Source organism: Anopheles arabiensis, chromosome 2 (genome assembly GCF_016920715.1).
Source record: "Anopheles arabiensis isolate DONGOLA chromosome 2, AaraD3, whole genome shotgun sequence".
In the NCBI taxonomy this organism is placed as follows: Eukaryota; Metazoa; Arthropoda; class Insecta; order Diptera; family Culicidae; genus Anopheles; species Anopheles arabiensis.
Window position 1 is genome coordinate 80,410,029 of NC_053517.1, and position 18,628 is coordinate 80,428,656.

The window sequence follows — 18,628 nt, forward strand, 5'->3', positions numbered from 1 at the left end:
ACTTGTACATCTTGTAAAGGTAATATTCACCCAGAAGGCGTAAATCGTACCGGCCACACATTTTCTGGCCGCACTCTACCACCGAAATCCGGACTACCTTTCTAAGCGCACAGACAATATTTACCCATAGGTAATTGAACCCAACCCAACTCTGCTTTTCGAAATTACAAACAAGCTCACTCTTCAGCACGCACACAGCATCCCACGACGATCCGTGTTTGCTTACGCGCGTGATCGTGAATGAATCGACGGTAGGGAGTACGGTGTGCAAATAGTCTACCGGATGCCGATGCCGGAACGATGATGATTTATCATACATCGCACACAAAACAGCACCAGCAGCAGAATTCATCACCACCGTGACGAGTTTGCTCATTGTTTACCCAAAATATATCTAATCGTAAGCAAGTATGAATAAGATCCCCTCTCTGGTTGAACAGAAAGACTTCTACGCCTGCTCTGGTGACGAACCTCTGGAAACGATGTCCTAATGTTACGCAACCGATACTTACCTAATTTGCAACCAAAATCTTAACCTATTATTTATTCCATCCAGCATTATTAAATTATGCATAAAAATTAACGCACAATACTACAACTTTTATCTAAAATTAGAAACAACCCAAACCATGTTCGGGAAACAAACTTGTCCCAAAATCGCTTTGCAAACCTCGTGGCCTACTCCAAACAGAAAAATCTGCGGCCTCTACAGTGTTACGCTGATCATTTAGCATCACAATGCTCCCCCCCCCCCCATATATCCCACACCTCACAGGCAGCTTCATTTGATAAGAAATAAACTCCACCTTCTGCTCGCCTGATGAGGCGCACCATCTCACACAGGGAGCTTGATAAAATTTACGACCAGCTTGGGTTTAATTTTACGAATCTTCTCCTCTTTTTCGTTTTTTTTTTGTCGTCCTCCACCACCTCCATCACATCCATTAATTCCCTTAAGAAGGCCCCTCTCTCCCTCCCCCACCCCTTTCCCGCAATACAAAGGCGTCTGTTTTATTTTACACATGCAAGAAAAAGAATACATTTCAAATAAAAGTATCGACCCTCTAAAGCCACGAACACAGCCACGGCGACAGTGCCAGATTGTCGAGGCAGCCGCGAAGCTCTTCGATTAGCAATTTAAATTTACCACCATTCGCCATCAAACCAAACCAAGCATAATCTCCGAGCGGCCGAACGCGGAGCTTGAAGGAAGCGAACTCGGAATGGATTTGATTATTTTATTGGGGGAGGGGGGAGATTTTTTTTTGTTTTCGTCGTCACCATCGAAGAGATGCTTAAAGATGGCGTTTTATTCATCTTCCGCCCACCTGTGGCCTTCCCAAACAAGCCGACCATTTTCCATCGGTTTCCCCCACGTTACGGTGCCGTCCGCTTCCTTCCTGACGCAACCGTGGTGCGTAATATATGCTCGACCGTGCCTTTTGCAAACAGCGTCACGGAGGTCACATACTAAGCAGCGCGGCAACGGCGATACTTGACCGGCCCGAGGGTTATATACGCGCATTTGTGTGTGTGTGTGTGTGTGTGTGAGTGTGTATTAATTTATGTTTCATTTTTATCAACACCACAAAAGGTCAAACGGCAATCAAGAAGCTAAAACTTTGTGAAACAGTATTCCATCCGCACTGCCTGCACGATCGGTGTCACCTTGAACCGTCCATTTTAGCGTCGAATCTGTGTTCCAATATAACATCAAAATTATTCTCTGACACTATCCGGCACCTTGGCGTCAGCCAGCCAGCTTGTGCAGCATTGCCTGTGCGTGCGTTAATGAATTTCCATACAACACACCAGCACCCAGTGGGACCGACAACGAGAGGCCACCGTTCGTGAACGGCACACAGTAGCCCGCCGGGAGCAACATGTCAAATTTGACAGTCCGCAGTAGCAGCACATTCGCAATTGGAGCGTCACGATCGTGCACCGATCGTACAACCTTCAGCGCGAATTTCAGTGCGCAAAGCCTTGTCCCGCGCTTGGGGACGATCGAAGGTATCGCTTCCAGGCAGCTTATCTTGCAAGCGTCGTCACTCACTGCTGATGATTCGCCCCCATACATAAGCGATCCCATTATCGAACCTCAACCAGTATTTCCACCGAGCCGAAAAGCATTCACCATTCGAGGACGGAAAGACAGTTTAGATCACCTTGGCTGATGGTGGTGGTGGTGGTTGGTGATGATGCGCCCATGCGCACGTACCACGCGCTGATGCGTCAAAAACAGGTCCAACCGGATCCCCAAAACGCTCCGAGCGGTGCCGGGCCCGAAAAACCCCACAAAGACCGCTGGCGAGTGCGAAAACCGGGTCCCCAAAATGGACGGACAGGTTGCCGCTGCAAATGCTTCGTAGGGTTAGGGCCTCCGGGGTCGTCCAGCACGCGGCCAAGCGCATCGGGTCATCGGCGGGCGCGACGCGTCGGCAACACCACTGGACAATCCAGTTTCACAGGTTCAAACCAACGTACCGCGCTCTCGTACTAATACCCACAAACACACACACATAGAAACGCTCGTACTCCAAAGACCTGTTTGCCTACCTGTGCCCTACCTTGTTGCCTCCGCCCGTGCCGCTCCGAAACAAACAGCCCTCGTGTGCGCGTGTGCACTAGGGGGATCCTGTTATTTCGGTACACTTTTGCTTTCATTGAGAACCTCTCTCCCGCCAGCAAAACCAGTCCGGTTCGGGTGAAGGCTACCGGGCTTTTTTTGTGTTACTGTTGTTGTTGTTTTGGACCGGAAATTAGTTCACTGGGCCAGCAGTTGCCGGTGACGGTCAAACAGTGAATCAAACATCAAATCTGACAGGTACTGGGTAGGAGTGCCCCCTACACCACACTATTCGTGCTGCTCGAAATGAAGGTGTAAACAAGAGGTGTTTGTTGGGCCGTTTGTTTTGCGACGGAGTAAGTTTCATTTTACGAATTTTGTATAGGAAATGAATTACATATTCATTAGTATATTCTCTCAAAAAACCTGATGTATCGAAGTAAAAAAGAATATTTAAAAGTAGTCATCTACCATACTACGGCTCTTACAATTTTACGTTGATCAAAGAATGCTAACACAAAAACGATCACAATCTGTGTTTTTTTTAGAGTTTACTGATTTTTTAGAAGTTCTTAGTAAATTCACATTTTAGCTCAATATCTGTACAAGTAATAAGAGTTTTTAGTTATTCACTTCTCAAAACAGCATATAAATTGCAGAAACACATTATAATTAGCAAAGCAGTTATTTTTCCTGAACATTCTTATTTTGTCCAGTATACTGAGATTAGTTATCGTATTTTACGGTAGAGGGCACCGAAAAGCTGTTGTAACAAATTCGATATTGAACCCTTCTTTATTTTAAGCCAGAAAGCTGCAATTTCAGCCTGTCAGTGGAACGATATTCATCATACATTATACTTATCCAATATTTATGCCCCAGCGAATAAAAATCATTTATTCATGGTCTAACCTGATCGAGCTTGAAACGAACAGGCGTTTCTTTACATATTTTTCAGGCTGTTATAGTCTAGGCTTAAAATCTGTTGAAGTGTCAAACTCCATATGAAACTGATGACTAGAATCGTAAAACTCCCATGAATTGAGTTTACTCCATAAAATATGCCATTTGAAGTGCAGTAACATTATCAGTATGCTTATACATCCTTACTTAACTGCTAGAACTAAGTTGTTAACCTTGTCAGTTATGATTTTAACACAAATATCAAATGAATTCCCCAGACTTGCTAGCAAATGAACGTACAAAGAACAATTCGTAACACACCGTACCTAATAGCCATGGGTACCTTTTGCCATTCTAATAGCAACCCGTAGGCTTGTCCGCTTTGTTTACTAACATCGTTCCGCGACCACTACACACAACACGATCATGTTCAGCGTGCTCATCGTACAGTTACACTGAAACCAAAATCCCCACGCGAAGAGTGTCATAACATGTACGAGCGGTGGTACAGGGCAATAAAACAAATCGCCCGTGAGATGAATCGACGAGTAAGACACGAGTGCTGACGAGGAGGTGATTTCTCAGTCCAAAGAACCAAGCATGGCCGATACTTAGAAGGCCCGTATGTGCCATCTCTGCAACCTTCCTTCCCCACATCTGCAGCAGCTCCCTCTACCGTAGAACCCGTGGTGAGGCGCCTGCGTGCGTATTTTACCAATGTTTAAGCGCGCGCGCTCGGTCACAGATTCTAGTGTGAATACATACTGGGCACTGTGTGCCGTCTCGAATGGCCGTTAGGTTAGTGTCGATCAAATTGGAACCAACGCCATATCGGGCGCCCGAGGAGGGCAGTAAAATTGCTTCGCACCGGGCCGGTTCAAGGTGAAACACTAATGAACAATATTACAGCAAAGATCATTCCGCGTGACAGCTGGGACAGAAAAGCATACAGAGAAAGAGAGAGAGAGAGAGATTGAAAGAAACCTTCACACAACACACCGTACAGTAATCGCGGTGCGTTTTCGTTAGCCAGCACCAAAAAACATCGTCCGCGCGATCTGCACTTCGATCGGTTGCATATCGGTTGCGAAGTGACCATCGATTGGTTTCGCCGATTGTTCTGCCGATTATGCTGGTCGGACCATCGGTGAGTAAATGTCAAAGCCGCTGCCGGCATTTGGCCAATAATTCGCATCGTAGATTGGCAGCCTAATGCGCAGCATTAGTGTAGCGTGACAGTTTTTTATGCTTCTTTTGGGTATGCAGGTCGATTTGAGTCAAATTCAAACCTTTCCCGGCAAGGCCTTGGATTGGAGCACACTGGGGTTCCCCGTCGTTTGCATTGAAACTTGTGAAAAGAGTCACGCCGTGTTGCGAAATGGGTTCGAGTTTCGTCAAAAATTTGTTATCTAATAAAAATTTCAATTCTCTCATTGTGAAAAAACATTCTCTGGGCATTTCCTAATTATCTTTTTTGTTAAATTTTCTCCACTTTTTATAACCCTTACGGGGATACAGAACGTTCCAGAACATAAACCAATGACCAATCAATAACATTTTTCTCCCATAAAAAGCTGATGCAATGCCTTCAGCAAAGTCTGATTGGAATTCCTGCGCACCATAAACGGTACTAAAATGTGTTCCAAGGATAATATCCCACCAACACAAGCATCCAATTCTTACAGCACCATACAACAACAACAAAAAAGTTCGTTACAATCTTTTCCAAACCAACAAAAATCTCCTTTTGCCACCTGAAGAGCTCTGCGTAAATTTATTTCACCATTCGTCTGGTTTCGCTTCCAGCCAACCATATATTTTTTTATTTATTTTTATACACCCGTTGCGCCTGCTGGCCTCCTCCAGCCAACATCGATCATACAAACGGATGATCCTTTTTATTGCCACGCATCATCATGCCATCGCCTTCTACCCCGGCGTGTGCAACATGCTTCCATGCTTACTTCGTGTTTGCCTAGCTGCAAGGCTTTGCTGCGGCGTAAAAGACCCATCAATAGGTTGACTTTGTTGATTATCTTTTCCAGTCCGTTTTTATTTTCCCCCATTCTTGGCCGTTTGCACAGGTAGCAGCGTCCTAGAATTGTGAGGATTTTTCAAAACAAAATCAGCAGGGCGGCTGAGCTCGGGACGCCCGAATAACCCATTTCCCTTTCCTTTTGCCTTCGAGCGGAATGGGTGAAGGAAGCAAAAAGGGAGAATATTAAAAATAAACCCTGCTGCTGCTGGGTGCTGCTGCACCGGCTTTCCTTTTGGCTGGTGTGTGCATTAAGCCAGTGCGAGACAGGTTCACAAAAACCTACCAGACACTGAATGATGACTGTTTCCAAAGCGCGCTGGCGTGTGTAGACCGATCTGGCGCAGACCGGAAAAAGGGAACACCCCTCCGAGACGCAGCCCCCTGCAGCCATGCTGCTGCCTTTCAATCGATAATTACCACCATAAACAAGTTCATCCCGAACTGTTTTTGTTGTGTAGTTTGGGCCCTTTTTCCCTACTCCCTTTTTGCTAGCCACTTGCGCTGGCCGCGGTTGCCAGTCCGGAGACGCTTCGATTGTACGAATGTACGAAATATTGCTTCCTTCTTAAGCAAAATCGCTGCATAATGGTGAGCGAGTCAAGTAGTAAAATTATAGCACAAGGGGGCATTAGGATGTGAAAATTATAAAGCTAAAACCGCTAAATCACACACCGTAGTACTGCGGTGCGACTGAAACACCGACACGATGAAAGGTTACAAAGTCAAGATGCCCTTGCTCTTGGTGGGTTTGAAACATACAGCGATGTTATTAACAATTAGCATTGTAATGAGCAATCGTCGGGTGAAGAACAACAATGCTGGTAAATTTGCTTTTGCACTCGTAGTAATTAAATAGTCATTAAGTAAAGTTAACTAAAATCCCATTAAGAAAAACAGAGTTGAAAAATAAGATCATAATGTACAGCAAACAAAGTTACATTAGCAGTTAAAAACACAATTTACACAGATGATACAACAAACAGTCTTTCAAAATGGCGCTTCGTGTTATTTCGCAAAAATGCTACCCCAAAACATGCAATAAACAAAGCTAAAATTGTACACCCTTCATACTCAATGCAGTAGGAAATACTTACTGAAACAGAAAAGAAAATAAACTAACTCAACACGTCAACCGGGCGAACGGACCGAATGAACGTACCCTACCTTGCTCCCGTGCCTGTCTGCCCTTCATTAGCCCGCTATGTGTTCACCTGCGGCTGCGTACGTATCAGCGCTCCGGGCATTATTTTCCCATCCCGGGCGATCTCACTTCACCTCCAAATCTGTCAAATGTGTTTCACTTATCTACCGTTTCCCTGTCTCACCGCAACCCAGCCATCACCCTCCCACACACAAATACTGCTTCGTTAAAAACCAACACCAAGTGTACGTTTGATCGATCGTCGCCGTTTTATTGCTTTCTAAAAAGCAGCGATCTCTTCCATTTCTTTTCAGTTCAGCTCAATAAATGGTTCGACCGATACGTGTGGCCCCTTTGTAGATAGCAACCCCCCCTACACCCGTCCCGTGGCGGGACATTCAATGAACGATCCGTTTCGAATCGGTCTTCGACAGACACCACAGTGAGTTCGGTTCGCGAAATCAAGCAGAGTTATTTTCTTCTTGCTGCTGCTGTTGAGTCGAACCATCTCGCAACCTCGCTGACTCACACGCGTGTGATCCGATTTGGACTGTGCGTTCCATTACCCCTGCACAGTGGAAACGGGGATTGTGACGAAAGGGAGGGATGTTTTCTTCCGCAGCAAAACACATCCCCCAAAGGGTCGTTGTAACGGAAGCAAGGGAAAGAAAAACATCGAGCAACGATAACACAGTACGAGCGGGAGAGAGCGACTACGAGCCAATCGGACCTAGGTAGGGCGGCCCACAAGCAGTCCAGCCTTCCACTGCAGCCTCCGATGGACCGACCGGCCATGTTCGGTTCGTTTGCGAAACACGCACAGGACAGGACAACTGATACATAATATTGCCAACCTCCCCATGCACGCGCATGGAGCCCCATATGGGGCTGGTCGGAAAAACGGAAAAAAGTATGTGCCATTCTCCAGGGTGGAACAAGATGTCCCGCCCGAAGTGATGTACCCGCACGGACGGTGGAGCGTGAGGAGAGGCAAACCATTTCCATCGATAACCCGTTAGCAGCGCGTATCCCGTTCGTCGCCGTCGGATTATTGCGCGTACACACATTTATCGTCGTCGTTTGCGAACAAGTTGGTGGCAATCAGCTCCAGCTCCTGCACCCCCCCCCACCCCCCACACACACACTCTTGCATTCCTTTCTGGAGCAAATCGCTTCTTTGCAGGTTCTGCTGGTCTCGAAGGTCTATAAAGGTCTGGTGTAAAGGTTGTGCTGCGCTGTGGCACATTGGTGTGGTACCCTTTACTGCCTTAAACGAGGCCACATACCGAACCACACCAGGGCTTCGCCAGCATCCCGAACAATAATTCGTTCGTTCGTTATTTTTATTCTTCCACCCTCTCCCTCCTTTCCTCCCATTCTCTACAGTGGTTGCTGATTTTGTTAACGAAAACGAGCACATTCTACACCTGGTTCAGCAACAACAAAAAAAACCCGCCCGAAGGGTTTATAAGATGTTCGATTCATTGGCTTCTTAAACCAATTGCACACCCTTTTTTGCTTTCTTTTCGCAAACCCCATTCGGTTTGAGGCAGGAAAGGGAGGCGTTAACAGCATAAACGCTCATCGACGACACGAAGCACTACGGGTTGCGGAAAGGTGTACGAGAGGGTGCAATTGATGCATATACATACACTTTTTCCCTTCCCTCAAACGATTTGCGAAGGCGTTAAGAAAGTAGTGGCATGGGGAGTTGGCCGCTGACGGTGGTAGTCCCGGTAGAACGGCATTGTGATGGCGTGTGCATAGGGCAGGAATGTGAATTGGGAATGAAATTTATGTAATGAAAACACATTCCCTGCCAGTTGCAGTTCGTACAAGCGTAGTGCAGCATAGCGAACAAGCGATCATAACACGTGTTTCGGCTGGGACGCAAAGGAAGGGGTTTTCGTGCCCAGGGAAGCTTAATCATTTCAGCCCTTAAGAGAATCAAAAACATATAAATCACGTAATATAATTAAAATAATATTGAACTCTACATAACTCTATTCGAATTCAAAATAATAATAAAAAAAGTTTACAACAACTACTAAACATAATTCAAACAGCATAAGAGCAAAACTCAATAAATAAACAAACTAAAAGAAACTAATAAAGATAAAAAAATGCTCTGAAATAATCGGAATGATAAAGGAAATAAAACATCAATGAATAAAAACAAAAAAGTTATAAACAATGTCATAACAATAATGGGAGATCATTAAAGACAAAAAAGTCTTTTTTTACAAAAAAATGCAAACATAAAACATATTGATTGTGTAATGTTAAAATACAAAAAAAAAACATTTTAATTACTGATGTTGCAAAGTAAAGCTTGCATAAATACGACAATTACAAAATTATTCCAATGTCAGTTATCCTGCTGTACAGAGCATCGACCACAGCAATCTCATTTAACAGAGACTATTTCTCCAACTCCCTCAAAAGCCCTGCGGCCTGCGCGGAGCAATGACACGCATCTTAATGAAATGCCACGCCGGGGCAGGAAAAAAACTAAATTCCCATTCCCTCTCTCCAATCCCTTGATTAGCGCGAGGAAGGTAGAAAAACTATATCACATTACGTTATCCTCCAGCTTGCTCCCACCCAACCGTTCGTTCTTCTAACGCGAATTGTGGCGGAAGCGATCCGCGAAAAGACACCCCCCCACCCGCAGTGCCCATTTCCCCTCAGCGGGTTTGCAGCGATCCCTTTTTTTCCTGGCCCGATTCGCTAAAGCATACCATTCCCGAAGGATGAATTCCGTTAGCTTGCCTTCACACACGGCCCCGTACAGATACAGTTAGATGTCGAGCCGGGAACGGTTGCGTGCGTGCAGTGTTCCGCACCGCCACCGTCTGGTCTGTGGTGCGCAAAGCAAACCGGGACCGGCGCTGCCTACAACAAGGAATCGCTCAAACTGGAGCATGCTGGGTCGCAAATCGCATCACATCTGTCTGCGGCCGGGTTTCGAAAAGGGAGCGTTCCTTTCGTTCTATGGCAGGCACACGTCGACGAAGAGAGCCTGGAAACCGGAGGCCTAGGCATGGTGCACCTTAAATAGACGGCGTAAAAACAAACCCACAGCCCACTCCCACTTCCACTCTCTGCATCTCTTCCTCCTTTTTGTTGCGAAAAACGAAACAGTTACCATAAATCTTCGGTAATGAGAAATTGTTCGCTTGATGGTTCGACCTCCCCCCCCATCCCGCGTTCTTGGAGCGCTGTTTGTTCTCTGCTGCTCTAATCCAATGTCAGCGTGTGCCACGGACAGGACGGCAAAAAAACAACGGAACGGACGGATCGCAGGGGCAGAAGTAATTAGAAGTCATAAACAAACCGGCGAGTTGATGGAGCCTACATATCGGGCAGTCGCAGTGAATCGGACGCGCGGTAAAGCGTGCCCATTCGTTAGTCCACTATTCTACCGTTGGAATGGCTCGATGTGTGGTGCCATTGAAACTGAATCTACTGGAGTCCTAATCTGCTGATGGGATCGAAAGGTGACGGACCGCGTGCATGTGGGCGAGAGAGTTGCGAGCAGCTCAAGTTACTCCGATCGTTAGAGCTGGGTAAGTGATTGCCGCGTTTAGATCGACGGTGAGTGGAAACATAAACGTTGGCCATTTTAATAGGATCTGTTTTCAAAACTGTTTAGGAATATGTTCGAACAAAGTTACGTACAAATTTGAATTAAAATAATGTTTAAACACGTCCTCAGTGTCATCAAAACCCCTTTACTATGTTTGTGTATGATCATTTGTGACCAAGCATCTCTGTATCTCAAATTCACCACTGCGACCAATTGTAAATTAATAATGTTCAATAAATCATACAAAGCTGAATGCACATACGGGTCAAAACGACTCCTAACCATCCGAACCATCCGTTTGTACCAGAGACGTTTCGCAAATATCATCGGGGCCACACAACCTTCATCGTGGTGCTGCGCCGTGACAGCGTGAATAACGACCGTGCGGATTCCGTGCATTTGAAATCATCACCCCGAAGCGATACAGCCCCGTCGTGTCAGCAGCAGCGTGGTCGTGCCAGGTGGCGCAGCATTTGCATCCCGAGGACTCGTGCGATTGCCGATTGCTTACCGGCTTTAGCAAAAATCGCATCATCATTTTCTCTCTGTATGTGTGTGAGTTGGTTTTCTAAACCGAAACACACACGATCGAGCCAGAAAAAAAGGGTCACAAAAAACCGTCACCCCGCGATCATTTCCGTTCGTAAATATGGACGCTTTTACTGCTCCGGTAGCGATCACGAAATGTCCAAACGCTCGATCGCAGCAAGCTTCACTCACATGTTGGCTTAGTTTCGTTGCTGTATTTAAATTTAAAACATATCCCTCCAACGTGTGCTGTGTTCGTATGTCGCTCGTAGCGAAACGCCATTAATCTCTCGCATTCGTTTTACATCTCCCGCTGCCTGCCCTGGGCCCCCCCCCCCCCCGCACGGGATCCGGATGTCCTTCAACTCGCAGCCGTTGGCCGTTGGCCGATCGATCCGGCCAGTCGAACTGAAGCAGCGCGGGCATGATTTATCTTTGCATCCCTCAGCACAGACCTCCGAGACTGTCATGAGCGGAAGATTGCATACCCCCGATATCGATATCGATCGGAGGGCAGCACACTGCGACTGGCGTTCGGGGCTTCATTAATTGTTTCGTGGCCGGTAGAAGCAAACACACGCACACACGTTCGCTTGCATGCTTGGTTGCTCCATTAAACTGCCCGGGCACGGCAGAAAAACTGCTCCATCATGCTGCGAGCAAAATGGTTGCATTACATTCGTTTATTAAATTTTATATTTTATTCTTTTTTATGTTATTTATTTATTTACTGTATATAATAACTTGTTATTGAACAACGTTTAACGCGAAACAACGTGATTGATTATTTTTTGTACATTCAATCATTTAAATACAGCCATTGTTTACACACAGCCAAAATCAATAACATACGCCACCGACATCGAAAAGATTTCAACGCAACGTCAAGCGGGAATACCTATCGACACACAAAAGACTTCAACGCCATGGCAAGCTGTTACAAGCGTCACATCTCGCTAATTGAACAAACACACCTACTGGCACAAGAAACAAAACAAAAAGAAACCCCTTCGGAAATGCCAAAACCTAATCGCCGAAAAATGCAATCTCGGGCGCGTAAAGTTCCCGTCAAGCGTTTCATAATCCACACCACGCTAAAATAGCACGCTTAAGCGTAAAGTGCTGTGGAATTATGAACGATGTGTGAAACAAACACCTTCGTACACCTTCGCCGCCACCCTGCTCCTACCCATTCGTAGGATACGCGTATTTGTTTGCGAACATGACCTCACCCTCCGAAGCGTGCCGCACGACCGTGCCACCCTCCCTTCTGCAAAACCAGTCCGGCAAGACCCGATCGGGCTAACCATCTGATCGGGTCGAAACAACGGCCGCGTGAAGAAATAAGAAAAAAAAGGGCAAACCATTTTCACCCGGTTCTTCCGGATTCTGTGCTGGCGGCTTAGGCCGATGACGAGCGAGTCGCCGAGCCCGTTCTCGAAAACCCCTGGGCTTGCTTGTTGTCGATCGTTCATGCCACCCTATTCCATCAAAGTCACGTGCACGTTAGACCGGCTTTTGGTGCAGAACCGGGTCTTCTGCTGCGGATGCCCCGCGCACGTCACAAGCACGCTTTGCCGGACACGTTTGACGGATGACAGTTCTGCCGGAGCGCGTTCGAACCAGCGCTTTCAGTCGGTCGATCAAGTAAAAAGGCGCGCATGTACACACAGACACACACAAGCACGCACCCGTTCAGGACTGGTTCGTGACGCGCGGCCAGCAACAGTTCCTTCAACCTGATCCTCGACACATTACTTTGTGGTGCGAGTTTGCTCTCTTTCGCTCTCGCAGCTTCGCAACGCTTGCCTGCATTTTGCTGTTTGCGAGCCTGCAAGAGTTGTGCGAGCCTGCAAGAAGCGTTTGCAGCAGCGCAATCTCTCTGTGTGTCTTCCGGTGCTGCCAATGCTGTGTGCAATGGACAGCAATTGTCCTCGGTGCGGCTCTCTAGGCCACCGTCTCTGCAATTAAGTCGCCAATAATAGCAATAATAATAAACATCATGGCCCTACATGGGCTGCCGGCGGTCTTCAGGAAGCGGCTCCCGCGATTCGATCGCGAGCCAGCTACGGCCCCGTCCACCGCGGGTAGTTATTAACAGCCCGGGCACACGTAAGTACACACTGTGCATCGTGTACGCTTTTTTCTTCCTTTCGCCTCGTTAATCGTTAAACAACTCCCTTTCTAAACTCTAGCCCGAGCTACCGAGCGGCGAAGGGATGGAAGTTGATTGTAGAAGATAAAGTATTTTTAGTTTCCATGGAAAATGATTCATCTCAGTTTATGCCCAGAAACTCAGTCGACAAAAATGAACCAAGAAAATGATACTTTCTTAAAATATCCTCACGTATGCGGCCATTTTCCACTTCGCTGAAAAAGGAAGTGCAATCGTACCGAGTGCTTGCAGTTGGCACTGTATCTCCAAAAATATCAGCTTCCTGAAAACTGCACTGGAATGTTACGAACATTGCCACAAAACAGTCCTTCGTGATTAACTTTCCCCGTACTCAATCTACCACTTACACCCGAGCCGTGTGGCTCCCTGTTTTGTCCAACCGAACATGCAATCCCTACTATCACTCACATCCTCGTCCTATCGCGTATCGCAATCTTCAGGACGTGCAGGAAATAATTTAACAGAAAAATGGACCAAAAGCTGCAAAGAAAGAAAGCATGCAGCAGGAGTTGGCACCGAGAAAAAAACATAACGCCAGAAACGAACCACCATAGCACGCAGGATATATCAGGCGAGACTTGCTGACTGTTGGTAGCTTTTTGACTTTTCCCTTTGCTGGGCTCCGTGTTTGGGCTCCATTTCTTCACCACTCAACGTGTCTTTCGGTTTTTTGAGTTGTTTTTCATTCTTTATGTTTTATGGCTAAAGGCATGAATTCTCTTTTTTCCGCCTTTGCGAAGCATGCGGGCAGACGCAGAGATTTCTGATTCCTTTTTTCAACACAGTCCGCTCCTGCTCTCCCTGCAACCGTTTTCAGCTGCTTGTTTTCTTTTATTTTATTATTATTATTATTATTTTTGCTTTCTGTTTCTCTCCCTACACTTTATCACACGTTATCTTGTCCAAATGGGAAACCCAAAATGTTTATGGTAGAAATGTCATGACATTTTATAGGGAAGCTGCGTCTGTGTGTGTGTGTTATTTTTATTTAATATCATTATTGTTGTTATTTTCATCGCGTCGTTCCTTCGCGTTATTGCCGTCCAAACCCCACGGGCAGGGTAGTGTGCGTTGGTTTTAACGCGCTTTGTTTTGGTATGCGTGCGGTGTTGTTACGTGTAGCGCGTAAAAACACATCCCGAACACCGCACCTCGCTCCCCGCACCAATCACAAACATCTTCAAGCCACCACGCATGATCGCGTCCGAAAGCTTTGTGTGGAGCTTTGTATTGGTGGCCTCTGCCCTCCCCCCCCCTCCCTCCTTCCTGCCTGCTGCGGTGAATCAACACACAAGCACCATCAACAAACGATTCCAAACGATGATGGCTTTCGTTGCTCATGGCGCGATGTTTCTCTTCGCCAGCCTCAAAAGCCAACAGCAATCGCTTGGTTCTTGGGTTGCGCATTTTTTTCATGTGTTTTTGTTGTTTTTATGTGCTGCTCAGTTCTCGGTTCGTTCTTGGTTCGATCGCTCCGTCCCGTTCGCTTGCACACCCCTGTACAGGTTGGTTTACTCTCTCACTCGCTTTGATTTTGCTTACAGCGTGAGCGTTGGCAGCGCTGGTACACCTTGGCGTTGTGTGAGTGAAGACTTACACATATGGTTATTTTTATCCCAACTACCATGATTTTTCTCTCCTTCTCTTTCCTTTTCATCATTTTATTTCACAACTTATTCCATTTTTTCTCTCTGCGTCTCCCTTTGGCTTCCAGATAGCTTGGTACGCTCCCCCTGGACCCTTAATGGTACATTCCACCAGCGATACTCCCTTCCCGCATCATTGGCATGGCAACACATATTATATGACGGAGTGGATCGAACGATCAAGAGCAATATGAAGAGAAAAGGAGAGCGAGAGAGCGAACAACACGATCGGCGCCTCCATCCAGCACAACCCCTTACCAAAAGGGTGGACCGATTCCGCTAAAACGACTATAAATACAAAACCCATTTAAAAGTCATGAAGTCACCACAAGAGTGCGGCCGAAAAAAAAGCTCATATCATTCGCCTCATACCCACACACACACACACACGAAACAAAGTTATTCATCAACATCCTTCCCAATGTGTGCAAATTGTTGCAAACTATGGTTGTGTGGCTGTGTAGTGCCAAAGTCCTCCCAGAGAGACGCTTATGCCTTATGTCGGTGTCTCTTCCACGGCAAATGGACGCGGCAGTGGGGACAATATTTCTGCACGACGCCTCCCGCAAAGGGTGGTAGCAAACTCCCCCGGGAGCACACGGCTGCATCTCGCGTCACGAAAGCGCGCGGATTATTTTCAAGAAAAGATAAGCTCAAGAAAGCACCACCAGCATGACACACAGCCCAACGCTCGGACAGTTAAAAAGGCCTGAATAATAAAAAAAAGCTTTTACTTAAAGGAGGGAGGCGATATGTGTCTCTCTCTCCCCTCCCCGGAAGAATCTCGGAGAAAGGAAAGGGGTAGGTGACATGTACACCCTCTCTCGTTTCACATTACCATTTCCTTTCCTACCGACCCGTGAAAGCAGCATCATGACAGCAGCGCGCTAAAGCCTGCGGGCGGATATTTCTCCAAGCACGGACACAAGGGGGGTGGGTTCGTCGCTTGCCGTTGCGCTCAGAAGTCTTTCGAGCTTACGGTGAAGACACACCACTCGTCCGCTTGCAGACTCCAGCCGCGACAAGTAGGAATTGGCAGAGAGGAAGTAGTAGTGGTTGGGCTTTGCACAAACGATACATAATGGCATGCAAAGGCGAGGGCAACACGTTCTTTCGCGGTCGCGGTGTTGACTCCGGACGGATTGACAAAGAAACAAATGGAAATGGAATATTCTAGTTCTGCTGCTTCGGAAAGGGTTTACGGTTACCGGGAAGCGCATGCGCAGGAGTTCTTCTCGCCAGCAGGAAGGGTAAACCAGTGGTAGGAAAAACCTTTCCATTCCGCTTACCTTTTTGTCTGCTCCGGTTCCGGAACTGAGCGTTTATCCCCGACAGCGATGACTGCGGAGAGACACGATTTGCTGCTGATTTAATTTACTCTTTTCCCGCCCGTGCAACGACTCGGATGGTGGCTTAGTAGCTACATACAAAACCGCCCTTCGTTACATACCAATCGAACTCTTACACACTCATACACACATACAAACACATTCACTAAACTGCACTGCTGCTGCCGGAAGGCGCACGCGAATATTGGCTGGCGCTATTTTTGCCTTTTAATACTTTTGCTCCTTCGCTTTGATTGCACTTTTCTTTCCGCGCTGCAGCGCCGGTTCCACTTACTCCGTTCGATATCACACGCTTAACGCCTTTACATCCGCGTTTTTTGTGCTGTTTTATGCTTTTTGACTAAGCAACACTACATCTGCATGCTCCCACTGGAAGATATTGAGCAATATTCACTATTTTTCGGCTACTCATAGGTGCTCCTTTTAATTTTAAGAAACACTCACTGAATTCACTTCAAACGAACAGTAAACGCACACGCACGCATCACTGCAGGGCACCTGGCTGGTTGCGATTGCACTTGGGCAACGGGAAAGACTTCAATGCAATGTATGGACCAAACAAGCGACGAACCCGGGACACTTTAAGCCGACGAACGATTCCTTGTCATTCAAAAGGCTAATGGCACTTGGCTACCTTGCCCTACCGTTAAGAACACACTCGCGGCAGCCCACGCAAAGCTTCGCACCGTATTCTACACTACACGGCAGCACAACCACACGCAGAACACACGCACCCCGTGTAAGCGCACAGTTTGGGCGCGATTGTGGTGCTGATTTCAGGGAGGACGCTTGGGCCTACAGCACGCTACTGTATGTATCACACTTCACTATTCCTCGCACGTTACCCGCAGCCCCGCCAAACCAGCGGAAGATTCAGCACGTTTCACTACTGGCGTGCTGCTTTGAAAGACAGAGAAAGAGATAGAGAGGGTCGTCCTTTCGGCTCTAGCGGACGCCTCAAGTCCTTCCGGACCTGTTTCACGCAATGTTTGCACTGTTCACATCTAACACAAACCACAAATCCGAACAAATTCGCCGTGTTTAAAGCAGGTGGCAGCGTAGTCTGCCACTAACGAGAAGCGCTACGAAACGTTCAACCGCGGGACGCACGTACGAAACGTTTTCCGTTGCGTTTCTTAGCAACTGCGCAGCAACGGGGCAGCAGAGCAGTAACGATCTGAGACATACGACACGACCCTGCGAGCCAACAACCGAAGCTTACGGAGCGCTTCAGCGTCGACGGCAACAGCACCAACAACCCGGCAGCGCGTTCCACTACCGCGATCCGCCTCCCTCATCCACTGTGCAGCTGTATGTGTGTGTGAGTGTGGCATCGATATTACAACTCTCCCACCAACACACCTGCACAAGCAATGCAATGCGCCGATCCGTTTAGCGCCGAACTTGCCAGGAGCGAGAGAAAGGGAATCCCAGAGTCCAGGGCAACCGATCAGCGAACCAATGAAGCGGATGGAAAACGATCGACTTCACACGCACACCACCATCCAGAAGCAGGCTGAGCAACTCTCTCTCCCTCTTTCTCACTCACTATCTCTCTCTCTATATATCTCTCTTCGTCGTACATGTACCTGTCCTATGATGCCTCTCGTTCTGGCACGGTGCTGCCCACTCACTTACGCAAACCAGCGAGCTCCGCTCCGGCAAATGTCAACGATAGTGTACGGTTGGTGGTTGGAGGGGCGTGAGAGGTAAATGGTAAGATGGGACCTGCCACTTCTGTCGAGGGAGAAGTAAAGATTTATGAAAGAGATCGACAGTGCGAGAGAATAATATCTGCGAGCAGCTAATACGCACTCGGATCGAAAGACTTCAACGCTGCCGAAGAATGGTGCTGCAATCTTAGTAATTTAATTTTTACTCGATAAATATTTTATCAGATGTTGATAAATGTTTTAATTGCCATCGTTTAGGAACATATAGTTAAGCTACGATCTACAGTAAAAGTATACAGTCACATATCAACCTGATATAATACTATTAATTTCCCTCATATAAACTTATATTAAAATAAGATGGTTCTTGCAGTCTCGCAAAGAAGACAGAAAAGTCATTATCATGTCTAAAACATTTTCGTACAATTATATCATAAAAACATGCCATAGCACTCCGTGAAATAGATTCAAAAATAATAATATTTAACATTAGCTCTCAACTCGACACGTGCTCTAGGGTGATACGCACATATCCTTGCGCGTGTGTTGGTAACGATCACCCCGAAGCGCTGCTTGCGCATGACTCAAGCGCAAAGCTCACAAACGCTCGAACGCCAGGACGGTGCTTGGCCCTAAAGCAACAACACACATCCACACAACGACGACGAACGCGGCGGTGCTGCCCCGATCGAAGTCTGCTCTCAATCGCGGTCACCTCGAAGGCTGCCGGGCTGTCATTCCGTCATACTAGCGCGCGCCCGTTGTCAGGTGGGCTGCAGCAGTGTGCACGTGTGTGTGTATATGTGGTACCTTCGCTTACAGCGGCGAGGCACGACGGTGGTGGACCCACACACTCCACGATCAACAACGTGCGGCCCGGCAAAAGCTTAACTTTCAAGAAGTCAGAGACAGCGCGCATTTTATTACGGCAAGGGGTATTTTGACCGTAGACAAGACGTACGGCACAAAGGCAAAGGCCGAATAATCTTCGTCTTCCCCGTTGGACCATCGCGTTT

The 18,628-nt window shown here is 47.2% G+C and overlaps 1 protein-coding gene across 4 annotated transcripts in view; it reads right to left on the reverse strand.

The window, feature by feature from the left end:
- The window catches only part of LOC120903479 (protein grainyhead), a 186,445-nt gene extending 169,320 nt beyond the window's left edge, over positions 1-17,125 (reverse strand). For all 4 annotated transcript variants that reach the window (XM_040312952.1, XM_040312942.1, XM_040312933.1 and 1 more), the window contains exon 1: positions 15,880-17,125. The gene's annotated coding sequence lies outside the window, so the exon portion shown is untranslated. The remainder of the gene's footprint in view (positions 1-15,879) is intronic.
- Positions 17,126-18,628: the final 1,503 nt, after the last annotated feature.